The following is a 6,000-nucleotide window of genomic DNA, read 5'->3' as shown; positions in this document are numbered from 1 at the left end:
GAACTGTATTAAGGGGTCACAGCATTAGGAAGGTTGAGAGCCACTGCCTTATAATAAGGGAGAGGTGCTGCTGCTACAAGAAGGGCCAAGGCACTCCTCTGGGGCGCCTCTCTTTGCCTTCTTCCCTCTCCTCCTCCTCCTCCTCCTCCTCCTCCCCATCTCCTTTCGCTGCTCTTCCCACCCTGGGTTGGTACCGCATTGCTGTAGATCGGAGGGAGGGGGAGAGGGAGGGGGAGTGGGCGGGGGACTGCATTGCGCCGCCGCCGTCCGGAGGAGGACCCCCCCTTTCTCCCTCCCCCCTTCCCTCCTCCCTTCCCGGTCCCATAAAGCCTCCGGAGCCCAAGCTGGCAGCCTCTGCCCTCCCGGACCTCCGCTGCCGGTAAGAGCCCCGGGACGGATCCCTCTTGCTTGGCCTCCCCTTTCCTTCCTGCTGTTCACCTTTCAAACCAAATCCAATGGGAAGCGGTGCAATTTGGGGGCGGTTTCCAACCAGGATGGGATGCATTATATTTTTGTTGCAAATATATATATATATTAGGTTCTTGTAGGTTTTTTCGGGCTATAGGGCCATGTTCTAGAGGCATTTCTCCTGACGTTTCGCCTGCATCTATGGCAAGCATCCTCAGAGATAGCAATATATATATATTGCAATATATAATTGGAATTGCAAAAAGGGGGAACTGGCTTTAACCTTTGCAAACTGATCCTCTCTCCACCTCCCCCCCCCCCCCCCCGGATACCCATTGATCTGTATTGCAAACCCATTGACACCCATTTATCTTGATTGCTGTGCAGGTGCCCTCCTGAAAAGAGAGCAATGGGATCTATTTGGGTCTAGATGGGATACTATTGAGGATATACTATTATCCCATGGCCTGCCTCTCCATTGCTTTACTGCACTGTCATTCCTTGCCTCCCCTCCCTCTAAGGCTGCCTGAGCATTGCCCATATATATCCATCCCCCTTACTCCCCCCTTTCAATATTTTCCCCAAAGATTCCTCTATGCAGCAAGGTCCATTTGACCTTATTCTATCCTTCCCATCTGATTATAACGAGCTCATATCTTTGTCAAAGCAATTTTCTTTTGCATTTGTTGATGTTTCCCACCTATTTTGGGATTTTTTGAAAAAGATGTAGCTTTGCTTTTGCATTTTCAATAGGCTTTAGCATGTTTTCCTTCCTGCCATGCCTTCAGGGGAAGCCCAGCCACATACACACATTTTCATTATATGTATATATAGACTATTATGGGCAACGTCCTTGCAGACGGCCAATTCTCTCACACCAGAAGTGACTTGCAGTTTCTCAAGTCGCTCCTGACACGACCAAAAAAAAAATAAGTAGACTATTATTGTTATTATTATTATTATTATCGCCAGCCGGATACACACATTTTCATTTTCATTATATGTATATATAGACTATTATGGGCAACGTCCTTGCAGACGGCCAATTCTCTCACACCAGAAGTGACTTGCAGTTTCTCAAGTCGCTCCTGACATGACCAAAAAATAAATAAATAGATTATTATTATTATTATTATTATTATATTAAGATGTTATACTACTATAATAATAATAATATATTATATTATCATTATAGTTATGATAATACATTTCAGCCACATACATACACATTATGACTTTTGTTATGTGTATAGATAGATTATTACTATTATATTATGATGCTATACTCTTATATTATTATATTATATTATCATAACTAGATTTCATTGTAGTAATGATAATACATTTCAGCCACATACACACATACATATCTTCACTTTCATTATGTGTATAGATAGATTTACATACACATTTTCACTTTTGTTATGCGTATAGATAGATTATTTGGGCTTTTTGGATGACATCAGTTACCTCTCTGTTGCTTTATTATGATGCTATACTCTTATATTATTATATTATATTAACATTACTACATTTCATTATAGCAATGATAATACATTTCAGCCACATACATACACATTTTCACTTTTGTTATGTGTATAGATAGATTATTATTATTATATTATGATGCCATACTCTTATATTATTATATTATATTATCATTACTACATTTATTATAGTAATTAAATACATTTCAGCAACTTACATACACATTTTGACTTTTGTTATGTCTATAGATAGATTATTATTATATTATGTCATACTATTATTATTATAATACTATTATTATTATTATTATATTATCGTTACTACATTTCATTATAGTAATGATAATACATTTCAGCCACATACGCACATACATATCTTCACTTTCATTACATGTATAGATAGATTATTATTATATTATTATGTTATACTGTTATTTTGTTGTTATTATATTATATTATCATTACTAAATTTCATTATAGTAATGATAATACATTTCAGCCACATAAATACACATTTTATTATGTGTACAGATAGATAATTACTATTATATTATGATGTTATACTATATTATTATTATTATTATATTATATTATCATTGCTACATTTCATTATAGTAATGATAATACATTTCAGCCACATAAATACACATTTTATTATGTGTACAGATAGATAATTACTATTATATTATGATGTTATACTATATTATTATTATTATTATATTATATTATCATTGCTACATTTCATTATAGTAATGATAATACATTTCAGCCACATACATACATATTTTCACTTTTATTATGTGTATAGATAAATTATTATAATATTATTATGGTGCTATACTCTTATAATATTATTATTATATTATCATTACTACATTTCATTATAGTAATGATAATACATTTCAGCCACATACATACACATTTTCACCTTTATTATATGTATAGATAGTTTATTATTATATTATTATGTTATACTATTATTATATTATATTATCATTACTACATTTCATTATAGTAATGATAATACATTTCAGCCACATACACAATACACATTTTCATTTTTATTATGTGTATATATAGATTATTATATTATTATATACTATTATATTATATTATCATTACTACATTTCATTATAGTAATGATGATAATACATTTCAGCACATACATACACATTTTCACTTTTATTATGTGTATATATAGATTATTATTTTATACTATTATATTGTAATATCATTACTACATTTCATTATAGTAATGATTATAATACATTTCAGCCACATACATATACATTTTCACTTTTATTATGTGTATAGATAGATTATTATTATATTATTATTATGTTGTACTATTATTATATTATTATAATATTACATTTCATTATTTTTTCATTATTTTTATATTTATGATATCATATTATACCATTATTATTATTGTTATACTGGGCTTGGGCCTCCTAGCTTTGCAAAAGCCCCTTTGTTTTGATTTTGCATTCATTTTTCCCTCCTAGATGGACTGGGATCAGGAAGTAAACATTGTAGATTTTTTAAAACAATACAAGATTTAGCTTTGCTTTTCTGTATTTTAGGAGAATTTAGCCTGCTTCCCTCCCTGCCATGTGCTCAGCTGATAGGGGCTCAGAAATAGTCCAGGTTGGGTCACTCGGGTTTTAAAAATAACCCACAGCGGAGGGACTTTAGAGGCCTTTGGCACCGGGCACGTCAGACATGTGGCCGGCATGTCATGAAGGCTAGGAAGGAGGTGACTTCTTAGCACCCGTTCCTCAAAATACCCAAATATCATATTTTGACACATTATTTTTCTCCATGGACTTAGTGAGTCATCTAGAGTCCTAAACACGGAGCCGTAGAAAGCATCAGGAATTTCTTTCCAAGCATATTATAGAATAGGATATTATATTATCTGTCTATCTAAGTGCCAGGAATTTCTTTCCATGCATATTATGGAATAGGATAATATATTATCTATATATTAATATTGTACACTAGCCATCCCCTGCCATGCATTGCTGTGGCCCAGTCTGCGTATATGTATTTTGTGTGTATATATGTGTATCTGCATATATGTGTGGTTTTGTGCATGTGTTGTAATGTATTTTTTATTTTTTGGCTTTTAAAGTTTCTTCTGCAGTGTTTTCCAGTGTTTTTATGAGTGATGGTCTCTCGTTGGCCTGATAGGTTTATTGTGGCCAAATTTGGTGTCAATTCGTCCTGTGGTTTTTGAGTTATGTTAATCCCACAAACAAACATTACATTTTTATTTATATAGATGTATATATGTTATAGATTAGATTAGAATAATAGATTTTCTAATATGGTTCTATAATATTTTTCTATAACATTTTTATTTATATAGATGTATATATATTATAGATTAGATTAGAATAATAGATTTTCTAATATGGTTCTATAATATGCATACAACCCCCTCCTTCCCAGTTATAGTTTTCCGTTATATATTATAGAGCAGGCATGGGCAAACATTGGCCCTCCTGGTGTTTTGGACTTCAACTCGCAGCAGACTGTTAGGAATTGTGGGAGTTGAAGTCCAAAACACCCGGAGGGCCGATGTTTGCACATGCTCGTCATAGAGGCTTCTAGAATGAGATATGCTTGCTTTTTTTTTCTGAGCTGCGTTTTGTAACTTTGCATACATGCAAAGAGCTGGATATCATTATTTTTGAAGTGCTCTTGGCAACCTATCTCCATTGTTTATACCTGTTTATATATCCTAGATTGGGGGTGAGCCGGGGCTTTTTATGCTGCCCTTGGACGTAAAGCAAAACAGAAGGTTTTGACAGGTTTGATTGGTTTTGTGTTAGCAAATTGCAATGATACAGAACCTCTTTGGGAATAGCATCACAAAATGGAGATTTTTGTTATCACCACTGGAGCCTTTTGTGGACAATGCAGATGGTGCAATTTTTGTAAAAAAGGAAAGAAAACATTTTGTTGCTGGTAAACTAAATGTCTTTCAATGTGCTTTCTGTATCTTCTTATGTTAAACCAGGCCTGGCCAAATTTTGGCTCTCCAGATGTTTTGCACTTTTACTCCCACAATTCCTAACAGCCTACCAGCTGTTAGGAATTGTGGAAGTGCAAAACACCTGGAGAGCCAAAGTTTGCCCAGGCCTTTGTTGAACCTTGGAGTCAGGAAGCCCCTTCCTCATTGAACTGTCTGTGCACCGTTGGCATCTTCTGCTGGTTCATGGAAGCACGTGGGAAGCTATTTTTGTCTCTTTCCATTTGTGGACACCGTATTGTCCCTTTTGGAAGGCCAGTATGTTAGGAAACTCGTAAGGTACATCCAAACATTATATAGGAGTAGGAAGGGGGGAAAATACCCCTTGATGGTATTATTGCTTAGGATAGGATGCTTGTTGTAATGCAGGCCACAGAATGGCACAGTTCAGATAAAATAGTTGGAGCTTGTTTTTATTTTCACTAACCCTCGTGTGACCCTATGATAATAAAAAAAGGATGTGCGAACTTCGGCCCTCCAGGTGTTTTGGACTTCAACTCCCACAATTCCTAACAGCCTTCAGGTTGTTAGGAATTGTGGGAGTTGAAGTCCAAAACACCTGGAGGTCCAAAGTTTGCCCATGCCTGTTATACAACCTCTTTTTCGTAAGAGTAAAGGAAGCAGCTGACCCCCTCTGTGTGTGAATGTATGTGTGTGTGAGATGCCTGTGAATCATTCAATCTATAAAAAGGGAGGAGGTCAGTTTTGGGATCCGGAAGAGGTGACGTAATTACTTTATGATTGGCAGCACGATCGTTAACATGGCCGTCCATGGAGTGGACATTCCGGAGCAACGATGCAAATTGTAGGAAATACAGATTCCTTTTGTGGCTAAAGTCCAGGATGATTTCTCCTATTGTTTCTAGATTTCAGAATAATCTGTAAGGTTTGCCCTTAAAAATGGTTTCAAGCCTCCAGTTCGTATGTGATTTTCCTATTTTGGTCAGAGTTGGAGCCATGTTCCTTTGATTCTCGAAAGGCAACAATGGCTACTTATTTGTTCCCAAACTCAGTACAGTGTAACAGTGTAACAGCACTCTAAACAATGTATTGTCAAAGGCTTTC

At 35.5% G+C, this 6,000-nt stretch overlaps 1 protein-coding gene across 1 annotated transcript in view; it reads left to right on the top strand.

The window, feature by feature from the left end:
• Positions 1–270: 270 nt before the first annotated feature.
• Positions 271–6,000, top strand: part of EEF1A2 (eukaryotic translation elongation factor 1 alpha 2) — a 45,782-nt gene continuing 40,052 nt past the window's right edge. The window contains exon 1 of the mRNA XM_060771940.2: positions 271–379. The gene's annotated coding sequence lies outside the window, so the exon portion shown is untranslated. The remainder of the gene's footprint in view (positions 380–6,000) is intronic.

Source organism: Anolis sagrei, chromosome 4 (assembly GCF_037176765.1).
Source record: "Anolis sagrei isolate rAnoSag1 chromosome 4, rAnoSag1.mat, whole genome shotgun sequence".
In the NCBI taxonomy this organism is placed as follows: Eukaryota; Metazoa; Chordata; class Lepidosauria; order Squamata; family Dactyloidae; genus Anolis; species Anolis sagrei.
The sequence above is the reverse complement of the archived record's forward strand: the minus strand, read 5'-3'. Positions and strand labels throughout refer to the sequence as shown.